This window comes from Schistocerca cancellata, chromosome 1 (assembly GCF_023864275.1).
Source record: "Schistocerca cancellata isolate TAMUIC-IGC-003103 chromosome 1, iqSchCanc2.1, whole genome shotgun sequence".
NCBI lineage: Eukaryota > Metazoa > Arthropoda > Insecta > Orthoptera > Acrididae > Schistocerca > Schistocerca cancellata.
This window is the reverse complement of record NC_064626.1, coordinates 993,042,568-993,055,584: the sequence shown is the minus strand read 5'-3', so window position 1 is coordinate 993,055,584 and position 13,017 is coordinate 993,042,568. Positions and strand designations below refer to the sequence as shown.

The following is a 13,017-nucleotide window of genomic DNA, read 5'->3' as shown; positions in this document are numbered from 1 at the left end:
CTCTGCGGTACTCCGGGGTGGAGCTGAGTGGGAAGTGGCCAATTTTTAGGCTAATTTTTAGTAAGTCTTGTCGTCAGTTCTGTCTGCTGCGTATCAAGAAGAAATAGACAGAATCAAATGAACTAAACGTACTAAAAACAGTGACTGGACCACTAGAAGTGTCATATTTACGAAAGGTATGGACGGTCCCTGGTCTCTGGTCGCAGTCTTGGGGGTCTATTTTCATACAGGACATTATGCCAAGGGACAGAATTCAGGAGCTTCTCAGATTTACCAGTTTCGATGAAAAGTCAACCCGAGCTGAACGCCTGCTAGACAACAAATTTGCTTATGTATATGAAACGTTCATTGAAAACAGTATTTGTCTTACCGCCCTGAAGCAAATATAATCACAGACGAGCAACTATCACCTAACAAAATAACATGTAGGGTCGCTCAATACATGCCTAACAAACCAGACAAATTTGTTCTCATATTATGGACTGATGCCGACAAATTAATTGGTACAATGAACAACATCTGTCATGAAATCCGTGATGAGATACAGAAGCAGAAGGCTGAAATGCACTCCACCATCATCCTGTACCAGACTGGCACCGCAGGCAGCACTATGACAGAACGCCTAAAAATGTCAATTCTCCCGTGTATGCTGCATGCGTAAGTATCATTGAGTAAAGAAGGAAAGAAGAAACCTGGAACCATAACATACCGCAATGCAACGAAGTATGGGATCGGCATGGTTGATCAAATGACGCGAAAACTTAATATAAAGGCAGCATGTAGGAGATGATCCATGCATGTCACCCATTATTGAGAGGAAGAAGTTCGGAAGTGGATTGTACTGAGAGCAACGAGAAATTGCGTGGATGAAATTATCACATTGACGTCTTGTGCTTCTTCAGCGTACAAAAATGTACTGAAAGGCGTAATGCAATACCGAAACGTAATATAAAATTTCTTGTAATTGTAGAGTTATACGCCACGCATTGTGGTCATACACATGCACAAACCTTAAGTGTTTTGTTTTTATGAGAGTTACACATGAAAAGAATTTTTCAATAAAATAATTGTGATTAAAATAGTACAAAACAGATTGATTGTGTATTTTTTCGAGCGGCGATATAAGGCATGATTAATTATTTATTTTCTACAAGTAACTAGAATAACTATGTCAATATTATAATAAAATTTTCTATGTTAATATTAGTGGTCATTATATTTTTAATTAAAAGGCTCCAATGAGGCTAAAACAGTTTTTATGAACCTAAAAACGGCAACTCCGAGAAAATAAAAGGCTAAAATCTGTTTTATAAAAACCTAAAAAATCTGGGCTCATAATAGCGAAAGTTATAAGAACGAAAAATAATAGAATAAGGATAAACTAACAGAAAAGCTCTTTGATGTAAATAAAACCATTCCTAGACAAGCTAAGGGATGAGAAAATCTAACGCATTTCATTCACAGCGCTCAATTGCAACTTGCGTTAACACTGATAAGGTCTATGTAACTTTAAACTTTTCCCTCATGGATGCTGCAGATGTCGTTCTGTTATCTACACATAATTCTGAAGTGCAGAAAGGAACATCTCAGCTGAAAAAGTATAAAAATTCGGCGCATCTAAATACGGAAGTAACATATCCAATTAACTCCTGCACTATGTCCTGTGGCTGTATGATTCTGATCGGCGTGTAATCACCTGCAGTTCCCAGCACCGAGCGTAATATCGGTTAGCGGCCTCGTAATCGTCGTGGAATTCCGTTTGGTAATTTCACGGTTCATGTCCCGTGCGTGATGATGCGTGAAGTGAGCATGGAACGAGAGCGCGCGATTTCATTATGGCAAACCTTAAAAAGCGGACTTGCACATGCAGGGGTAAGAGATCGAAGATCATTATCCTGAAAACTTCCGCAGAACCGTCGACTTTACGCACAGCTCTGCCTTACACTATCATTACTGGACGCTGGTTTGAAGTTAGACTAAGTGCCAACATATTTACAGACCAACACATAGAGCGGTAGCAGAGGAAACTGCGCATTATGTCACTAAACAGATGAGCCCTAGTTTACTGTAATCACTACCACAGTGACTCGTTCAAATCACTGTACACTAAAATACTGATCATCTGCAACCTTCCAAAGTTTATGTTTTTTAATACTGTTTTCATATTTCTTTGCAGGCAAGCAGAGACCATATCCAGACAGTAGAGGTGATCGGTATGCACGCAGGCGCAGCCTGTGTACTGTTCGGGGCTGGCGACCTCTGCATATCGACCGACCGCGGCGAGACAGCTAGGGCACTCGCCGTCTGCTGCCACTACCACTGCAGGTATGGATTCACATCGCTTTAAAGGGGATAGGCTGCAGGGACTTGGAGAAATCTCCGGCACTTCGCTTTCAGACGCTGCGTCTAATGTGGCAATCAGAAGTGTGGGCTTCGTGCCAACTCTAACCAGCGAAGTTACTCTTTGCTCCACAACACTTACATAATGGCATATATATTATCAAATGTAGAAAAAAAAAACTAGTTCTAGATATTTACTCTTTGAAACCCGTTTCATACTAGGATTTATTGGTCAGAGTAGAAACTTTCGCGTGAAAGATGAGATAATAACAGTCGAGTTGTATTCAGCACGTATTGTTCTTCCATCGTAAAGAATGTCAGGTCTGGTGGTCTTACGATAAAGCGCGTGCCTGGAAACCAACAGGTCGCGGGACTGAATTCCTGTTGGACCACGAAATTTATGTCCGCCTTTATCCTAGTCCTCACCTCTCAACAGTACAAGGAGTCGCCAGAAACGTCACGTGGTTCGGATTCCACTTTAAACTGTAAGGCCTCTTTCCCGGTTGAATAAAGGCGGCACATAAGGAGCACACAAGTCTCCAGACTGGCGCCCGATCGAAAGACTTGCACCCGGCTATTGAGCCACACGCAGTTTTCTTTAAGGAGTTCTAAAATTTAAAAGTATTTTAAAATATTTCTTCTCGTAAATTATGTATTTCAATTTAGTTTCATGTATGAAAAAATATGGGAACAAAGAAAAAAACGAATAAAAATCTAACAGAAAAGAGCTAAACACTTTACTATAATGGTGAATTAGCTTCGAGTTTGGATATTCATATTTGCAATGCGGTGTAATCTTACTACAAGGTATGGTCCCTTGAGACCTCTATTTTTAAACCAAGATTTAAGGCATAAACCAATTGAAAATTTTGGATTGCATAACATTAATTTTTATTATATATTCATTATTGATTTTATTGCACTAAATAAAGCCTGCAGTATCATATTTTTCATCACAAAAATCACATACTGTTGTGCAGTTTTTCAAATAGTGCACATATACTAACAGTTAAAGAACTTAATTTTCCGTTGAGAAAAAATGTAATATCTCTTTAGGAGGTAAATGTTCACATAAAACTAATTTCCAGGGCTTAAATGTGTACATAAAGCTCGATAGGTGCAAAAAATTTCGCAAAATTAAAATTAGAGTCTGGGTTCTATGTTTTTCTTTACCATCACTAAGAGCGCATTTGATTTTAACTAATACTTAAAGTGTTTTACTGGAGAAACAAAAGATCCTCGTCACCACTTCGCTGACAGAATTTTGATCACTGACAACTGCAAAATCATCGTCTTTTTCGTCCATTCTTCGTCTATGTCAGTGACATCTTCCTCCATCCACCAATTACCATCTAAATCAGCATCGTAAAAATTCACACGTTTCTGCGAACACATGTCTGATGAAAACTGCACAGTTCACGAGGCGCGGTCTAGAAAACTGCTCCAACAAATGTCAAGAACAAACAAAGAAAGCGATAACGCAACCGACAATAAAACATTGTCGACTCGTAGATTTAAAAAGGGTGGAGGAGGAGGGGGGGATGTTTGAGACCGCACCTCGTGTGTTTTGGTTTATTTAGACACAATACGAATTTCTAACAACATTATCCTGCTATATCTGACACACAGGAATTCATAATTTTTCGTTGAAAGAAGAGAGAGCAGGGAATGTCTCATAGCATAAGAATACTGAAGATCGATAAGCAGATTTTGGACAAGTTTGAAGTACGAAATACACCCTTCTGTCTGCTGATACCATCCTGGCAGTCGTGATTTAGGGAAATCACAGAAAATGATGTGCCTGGGCTAAATTCCTTGTTAATAGTGTATTTGGCTAACGATTCGACGCCGTCGGACGGAAAGCTAGCAAATCAATGACAAGAATTATTTTAATTTCCCTGCCTGAACTTAACAATTTTTCCGTTTTCCAAATCTAAAAGTCTGGGTCGAGGTACTGATCAACCTGTCGCATTTTCAGACAGCGAAGTAGAAAATACAGTCTTTCACGGAAAAAAAATAGTCATTGTTGGAACAAAGCGGTCCAACAGGCTCGACAGTTACTGCTAACATCGTAGTCCATATTCCAAGTGTGGAAACAATGAAGTAATGGATTTATGAATAACACCTCAAAACATTTGTGTAATATGTGCATTTCATTAAATGAATAGCATCTTCATCTAATTAACCCTTAAGCGGTCGCGCGGGTTGTTCAGAACACCCCAGTTATCCTTATCGATGGATTATTACATAATGGATAGGAGTATAAAGTCATGTTCTTTGGTACCTTTTTAGGACGTAATGTGAAAGCTTTGAGTAAAAATGGAAGCGCAAGTTCCAAGAAAACAAGCAACAATGTGCCTTGGGGTGTTGTCGGCACCCCGCGCGACTCTTATGTTGCAGTGCTGCGAGAAAGCGCACAGTAGTGTTCCGTAGCAACTACTTGTATTTTCACACTCTGTGCAGTTAAAACAGCTATGGATCGTTACGAAACAGAACAAGAAAGAGTGCGGATGCTTCTGGAAGAGGCCTTGGACGAAACGTTTGAAGGAGGAGAAGAGGAAGAGGAGGAAACAGACAGTTGTGAAGTTCTCTCTCATCACAATGACAACATAAAACGGAGGATGACGACAACCTGGAACTGGAACCGCACGTAAGCGCAGCGGGTAATGAAAGCAAGCATGGTGTTTTTATTGGAAAGGATAATGTTACAAAACTGATGAAAAGTTGTCCTACTCGCAACATAAGAACTAGAAGTGTAGACCTCATTATTTATCTCCCTGGTGTGAAAGCTATCGCAAAATATGCGAAATCTGCTATGGACTGTTTTTCGATATTTATAAATGACATAATAATTAGAACGAATTACATCGTGCACAAATATTTACATACAACACATGGCATCAAATTTCACAAGAGACCGTGATGTCAAACCAACAAATGAGGAAGAAATCAAATCTCTTCTGGGTCTGTTGATATTGGCTGGGCATTACAGAGCAGGACACCGAAATCTGTAAGACTTATCCAACATAAATGGTTTTGGAATTGCAATATTTCATGCAACAAAGAGTTCACAGCGCTTTCGTTTCTTGTTGCGTTGTTTGAGATTCGATGATATTTGAGACAGACCGCAGCATAGAGAACTTGATCGCCTAGCTACGTTCAGAGAAGTGTTTGAATTATTCATGTCAAACTGTGTCAGTAATTAATTGTATCGTGTCTGAATATATGACAGTGGATGAACAACTGGTTGCATTTAGAGGCAAATGCAGTGTCCGACAGTATATACCAAGCAAACCTGTGAAATATGTTTTGAAAATTTCACCTTAAGTGACGCAAGAACATGGTATACTTTGGGGATGGAAATCTATGTTGGGAAAAGCCATAGTGTGCCTTAGCACTGTCAAACTCGCCTAAGGAGGTAGTAAATAGACTTGTACGGCCTATCGAAGGTACAGGATGCAATGTGACACTAGACAACTGGATTTGTTAACGATTGGTTTTGTTCCATACCACTGGCTGAAGAGCTCCTGAAAAAGAAACTTAACAGTAGTAGGAACTTCTAGAAAAAATAAGAGTGATCTCCCTCCAGACTTTGTTTGCACGGGAGGTCATGACCTTAGAAGCAGCCTTTTTTGATTCAGAAAGGATATCACCATAGTTTCATATGTGCCAAAGAAGGGCAAAAACGTTATTCTCCTTTCATCTTTGCATCATGACGGTGCCATTGACACTAATACTGTGGAGGAAGAGAAACCAGACAATATAACAATCCACAATAAGACCAAATCAGACGTGGCTACAATAGATGAAATGTGCGCTACTTATTCAGCCTCAAGAAAAACTACACGCTGATCACTTGCCTTATTTTTCCGAATGATTGACACTGCTTGCATTAACGCCTTCATCATATACGCAAATAATAACAATGAGAGGATTTCCCGAAGAATGTTTTTACGTGATGTCGGAAGGTCATTAGTAAATCCCATAGTGTGCAAGAGAGCAGCCACTCACTACTTGCCTAAACAAGTTAGACAGAAAAGCCGCTAAAATGGCGGGAATTTAAGACAGCAACAATGCACCACCTTCTGAACAAAGAATACTGAAGCCCAAGCGCTGCACAGTTTGTCATCGCAGCAAAGATATAAAAGTTAAATCGCACTGTGCTCGATGTTTGAAAGTTGTGTGTGTAAAGCACATGAGAAATGTTTGTGAAAAGTGTTGCGATAGCGCATCCCTTGCAGCCAGTCATAGTGGCTGATTTCATAAAATGTTTGTATGAGTTGACTGAACAAATGTTTAATTATATGTATGTCTTAATACCTGTAATACAGTATGAAGAATAACAGAAATAAATAATTAAAGAAACTATAGTAAGAAAATGGGAATTATTGCATATGTTTCAAATAACCCAATTTAATACTAAAGTAATATTAAATAAAACGATAATGCACCGGAAGATAACATTCTAAATAGCCAGGTCTGAAGTAAACATATTCATATCAGTTATATGCCGCACAACAATGTCGTTATAGCCACTTTTATTTGAGGTGTTAGCAACAGCCCAAGCGACTATTAACGTTACGAAAACCGCGTGACCGCTTAATGGTTTAACCGTAAATAAAGGCTTTAGATCCGGGGTCACTTTCAACTTTATCGCTGTTAAGCTTTCATGACAGCTTTTACTTAGTCTCGAATTTTGGTTGCGTTAATATTGATTGAAAAAGTACACGACAGATGTGAAATGAAGTGCGTTTAGTACTTGGGAGTCCAATTTCGTTATAAAACGTCCTATATTCAGATATTTCTCCAGCAAATAATTGAGAGTCACTGTGAGCATGGTGTACAGTTGGTGTGACAATATCAGATATATACACTACTAGCGTTAAGACATCCGCCCACCGCCGATGTGGAACTGGGTCAATGTCATAGCTACGGCTTGCTTGCTCTGAAATTATAGACCTGCGAATTTAGATCACCTGTTACCTCCTCACCAAAGTGGAATGTACTCAGTATCATCTGAGTCATAATTATGGCCAAGCGATGAAGGCACGAGGCACCCCCAAGAATTTCAGAAAAAGAAAAAAATCATGGCAAACAATATTTTATTTGCTCTGGATACAGTTTGAGTTTATTCGAAAGCACCCGCCGTGCTGAGGACAATCGGACAGCCGCCGTCACTCGAGTGACGAGTGCCTGTAACTCATTCAGTACTGAACAATGCTGATTTTCGTATTCACGCATTCGTAAACTCGACACCTGAAATCTGTGTGGTGTACGAAGTATAGAATATCATTTTATTTTACGTGGCGCTTCCTTCAATTTGAAAGTCACGCCTCGCTACTGGTCATTATATCCCCCGGTCATGATCAAAGTTTCCAAGAGGTTTTTGACGACTTGGACCACATAATCCTCATGAGAAACCTTCTTGGTTCAATACCACCTTACCACGCGCGCTGCGGGGCCAACGAGCTCGGCTCCCCACCAATACAAAACCCTCTATAAAGGGCAAAATAAACTGAATACAGCATAGAAATGGAAAGATTTGGGTTTTGCGTCCCGTCGACGGAGCATAAGGTCGAGCTTGGCGATGATTGAAGTGATTTTGGGATATAACGGAAAAGCTAAATCTGGTTTATCGGAGAGGTCCTACACTATCAAAATATGTCTCTGTTAATATAGAACAACGATTTTTGCTACCGACGGGAGAAAGCAGGGGAGCACGTATGTAAGGTCGTCAGTAATGGATTGAAACTAACATGACAAGCAAGCGCCGGCCGATGTGGCCGTGCAGTTCTAGGCGCTTCAGTTTAGAACCGCGTGACCGCTACGGTCGCAGGTTCGAATCCTGCCTCGGGCATGGATGTGTGGGATGTCGTTAGGTTAGTTAGGTTTAAGTAGTTCTGAGTTCTAGGGGACTGATGACCACAGATGTTAAGTCCCATAGTGCTCAGAGCCATTTGAACCTTTCTTTTTTCTTTTCTTTTTTTCATTTTTCGGTGCAACGCACACAGTACGTCAGATATCACAGACTTTTTTTTTCTTTTACCAAACTCATAACAATCATGAGCTATGGACAAAATCCTCTTCTTGGAAACCAAATAAACTTGGTAGGCTGAAAAACTGCTGAATCTTATTGGTTATCTTTCCGCGGAAAGCCGTAATTGTGGTTGGTCAGACGTGTCTAAAAGCGTCACCCGAGAGCAGAAGCCGGCCACTTCCTGCGGAGCGGAGCGTGCGCCTGATAAGCAGGCGACTACAGCGCTTTGTCAGCGCCCGCTGCCGCTGCCGCTTTGGGAGCACGGCGCCTGTGTTCCGGCGCGGCCATCCGCTCACCGTGGGCGCGGGCAGGCCGCGCTCGTGGCTGCTACCCCCACACCCCTTACGGCGTACAAACTCGCCTACATCTATGCCTCACCGGTGCCACTATGACGCGTGTACCAGAGTGTCTCCAATGTCGTCAAATCTGGTTTATATTCTATTCGCAGATGCTGTTGGGGGGGGGGGGGGAGACCCCTTCGCTCGCTGTTTGTCAGGTTCACAGTTTCTCTCTCTCTCTCCAGCCCCGCGACTAAACTGTCTCAAAAAACTCAACCAACCTTGGTATTTGAGTGTCTGCTGCAGCGCTTCTGGTGTATTATTCGTGAACTGTCGCACCCCGGTCGTTTAGAGATGTTTGTGCTGTGATAGCGTGGTTATGAGGGACAGTCTTTACAAAAAGCAGCAGTGTAGTAACATCATTAAGAAACTAGTTACTTCTATGACTTTCTTAATAACCGAAGTCAAATTCATTGTAAATGTTCTTGACAAAGATGTGTGACAGATACCTAACACTGCTGAAAACTGAAAGATCATCATCGTTTATTTGATCGAGAAAATAAACATACAGGTAAACTCATCAAGCAATATTTAGAAGGCAGTACATAGCATCCTTTTGCCTTATCGTTTGTACGCTAATACATCTGATCTTTTCACTTTTGGCCGGCCGGGGTGGCCGAGCGGTTCTAGGCGCTACAGTCTGGAACCGCGCGACCGCTACGGTCGCAGGTTCGAATCCTGCCTCGGGCATGGATGTGTGTGATGTCCTTAGGTTAGTTAGGTTTAATTAGGAAAATTTCTTGTTTTCAGATATTTGGTCTCTCTTGTGGGGAACACTCGTAGCAAAAATATCAAATCCTTGTGCAATCTTCTCAGCTTGTCGCGAAAACTACGTAAACAATAAAATTAACATTAAGAAGATACAAAAATCCGTTACTACGTGAGTGGGGATGGCGAAGAATGGGTTATATTTCGATGCAAGCAGACGACGTAACCGTCGCTTGGTTTCTGCACATGCGCAGAGTTCTGCATACTCAGGATTTTAAGAACTCGACTACACTCGGCACAACCAGTCGCTTAGTGGTTGGTGGCTGACCAACACGCGTGCGCAATATAAGTACGGCAACCAGTAGCTATTTTCACCAGGGAGTCCCTCGTGAAAACGGGCTCAAAGTAAAAATAATTTCAACCACTTAACTGGAAAGGTTTTTCTTTAAGCACCGTGGCATCTTTCCTATATGAAGTGTGACAGTTGTGTCCTTTAAGTTTGTCTGTTGAGTGCAGATGGCTATAATGATTGTGCACACTGTATAGTGCTTTACGTGTTGTATCATGATTGATCAAACAAAAAAGGATGAAACCCAGAGCCAACTCATAGCCTACTTCCCTCGAATCGCAGCTAAGGGATCGCCATATCAAAGGCCCCACCGACGGACGGAGCACTTGGAATCACTTCACGAGACACCGCTTAGACCTCTGAAATGTAATCTAGTATATTGGTTCGGTTAATCTGTGTAAAATACGAGATTGCAGATCATGAGATCCAGGGTTCGGCCCGTGGTCAGTTCTAGGATTTTTGTCTGTCACTTATTACTTCTTTCGTCTCAAGCAGTGTTTGTTAATGTGAAAAATGCCGAGCTACACCGCGATTCTGAATCCACGTTAAATTGCAGGCCCTATAACTAGCCGAGTAGATCAGTTGAAACATAGAAGGAACGCAACGGCAGAGCACGTCTAAAAGCACCATGCCTATTACAGCACTGTGGCTCAGAAACAAATCTTCAATTCCATGATAGCTTTAGGTTTTATATTGGCGCAAGGTCTGGTGCTCAGGAAATTAATATTACAATTGTCTTCCTCTCGCTGCCCAAATACAAGCGGGATTTAAAGCGGATACCTCAGAGTCGAGCGCCACCTCACAGCCATGCGTTTGCTTGTAGTTCATGATGAGTTACAAAAACTAACATAGTTGATGATTGTTTAATTCAGTAACACATTCTTTTCACGTTCGGCGAAGGCACACTGCCCCAAATATCCATGAATTTGCCAGAACCTACGAAAACTAATGACTGCTATATACTCGCGAGGAGTCTGCTTGATGATGTTTGTTTACCATGTCCCGTCATCCTAAACCATTGCAAGTCCGTACCGTGGTAATGTGCTGCGCTCCGCGTTTAGACTGTTGAACTACAATAGTAGCTGGAAACATTATCAAGTGTTTTTTTGTGATCCATAAGAATAAAAATACTTCCAGGAATAAGTACAACAGAATTAAGGCCACAGCTTATTACCTTTAATAAATTTCTTGATGATTAGCAGGTAAGTGCTGCACAAACGTTTCTACGGTTAAGTGCTGTACAATAATGACGTTCGGTCACCCTGTGACACAATACGAAAATATGAAAAAGAAGCTAATTACGTGATTATCGTTAAACAGATGTCATTACATGAAATCAAAATCGTGATTCCTCTGCTGACGATTCGAAAACTAAAAGATACGTCGCTGACATCAGTAATACGATGACACGTGAACTTCGTTAACTTTTTCTCTGCAAGCAATTATTTGATAAGAGTGCGTGACTGGAGCTCCAGTTAGTTTTCTGAATTAACACGTCCATCACGTAATTAAATTGGCAAAATTAAATACGTCGACCAACTTTGAACTATTACCACTTCTCCTCTGACGGAAATAGGAGACGGAAGCAGAACATTGGTAATAATTCAAAACGACATCGACTTAACGTGAGCGGCACGTTACACTGGTCATATACCCTAGATAAACTTTAATGTATGTTGCATTATATTTGCTAAACCCGATAATGCTTATTCAGTGTCAGAACCCTAGATGCGGGTGTAGCTTGGACGCTTCAAGAAGAGATTGAAGAGAATATATAAAGAAAATCTAAATCAATTATTCATGCAAACGTCAGTCCAAAATCCGACAGCTGTAATTCCAAGAACATAGCACTACTTGATATTCTCCATACTGTCCAGATCATTAAAAAATTTAGTTGACCAAAACCATATAAAGGTGCAGGGTTGCCCAAAACGCCCTTCAACACGAGTATCGATACTGTTTCCTCGTCCTTCAGCACTAGCAACGATCAGTAGACAGGAAGTGGTACGTTGACGGACCTCTAAATTTGTATGTGCTATATATTTTGTTCAAGTCATATGCCTCAACTTCTATGGAGCGCTTGCCACTTGTAAAGCTTACAGTCATTTCGAACTGCTGCTAAATTAAAATTAGTGGACATAAATTACTAAATATATCAAGAAATTGCAATTGATGCTTCAGTCTGAACTTCCACGCTAACAGTGATTACAGTTGGTGCAATTGCTTTTGATAATAGTTATCCTCACGGTATGTTGTTATTCAAGATCGGTATTTGCTCTAACGCAGTCCTGAGGAAGTTAGTAGTGAGCGCAGAATTTCGTACAGCCTCGTCTTCCTATAATCGATTCGAGAGACATAAGGATCTTCACCACATTTGAAACAGCTGACGGAGAAACTTCTAAAACAGCGTGCGTCTGTTGTCGGCAAAAGAGTAATGTGCATGCGTCGACTTGTGTGAGATATTTACAGTCGTTTATGCTAGTGAGGTTGAAATGAGATTACAAAGATCAATACAAAACGAACTAGCGGATATGTGTAACTATTTTCAGATTCTGTCTAGCGCTATATAAAATTCAATTAATCTGCCCATTGTACAGGTCGGGTCAATTTCTTACAAATACTGCAGTTTAGTAGCTTCAAATGAACATGCATCTGTCTGAAAGGAGTTTTAGAATACATGATAGCAATACGCCAGGGCAATACGCCAAAATACATTTTTGAACTTTCTGCAATAATTAAGTACCGGGCATAGATTTTCTACTGCCTTGAACGACCGGTTTGAGTGGTATCATTTAAATTAATAATTCATCCGACTGTTAGGTCAGTTCAGATGCATCAGAAATGTCTCTGTTAAAAACGATACGATACACTGTTCCCAGGTATAACGCATTCGTGATGCATCCAATGGATTGTGTTAGATGGCCACTGTACGTTTCTCACAATATCCTTTTAATGATGAGGGGCAACTTTTAATGTGTTCGGCACCGGTCAATATTATCGTCGTAGGAGCGCTCAGTCCTCGTGCCTTGTTTATGTAAATGAAGTGGGTTTGGAATGCTCAATCTATTTAACCTATATTTGTGCCTCTGCTGTGGATACATAAAAGCTAATTGGGTGTCGCCGCTTCCTGCTATGATCGATGGATGTCCTTCAGATTCCTTTGCGCTTTCACACATGCAGTCGTGTACGCGATAATGGCGCCTGTCGAGCGAAGCAAGGGAAACAGTCTAATGTCTGTATCTTCT

The 13,017-nt window shown here is 40.9% G+C and overlaps 1 protein-coding gene and 1 long non-coding RNA gene across 2 annotated transcripts in view; one reads left to right on the top strand and one right to left on the bottom strand.

The window, feature by feature from the left end:
* The window catches only part of LOC126088769 (uncharacterized), a 1,027,531-nt gene that overhangs the window by 787,388 nt on the left and 227,126 nt on the right, over positions 1-13,017 (top strand). The window contains exon 4 of the long non-coding RNA XR_007520128.1: positions 2,177-2,325. This is a non-coding gene — a long non-coding RNA (uncharacterized LOC126088769). The remainder of the gene's footprint in view (positions 1-2,176; positions 2,326-13,017) is intronic.
* Positions 1-13,017, bottom strand: part of LOC126088753 (fibroblast growth factor 8) — a 170,255-nt gene that overhangs the window by 102,696 nt on the left and 54,542 nt on the right. The window lies entirely within an intron of this gene.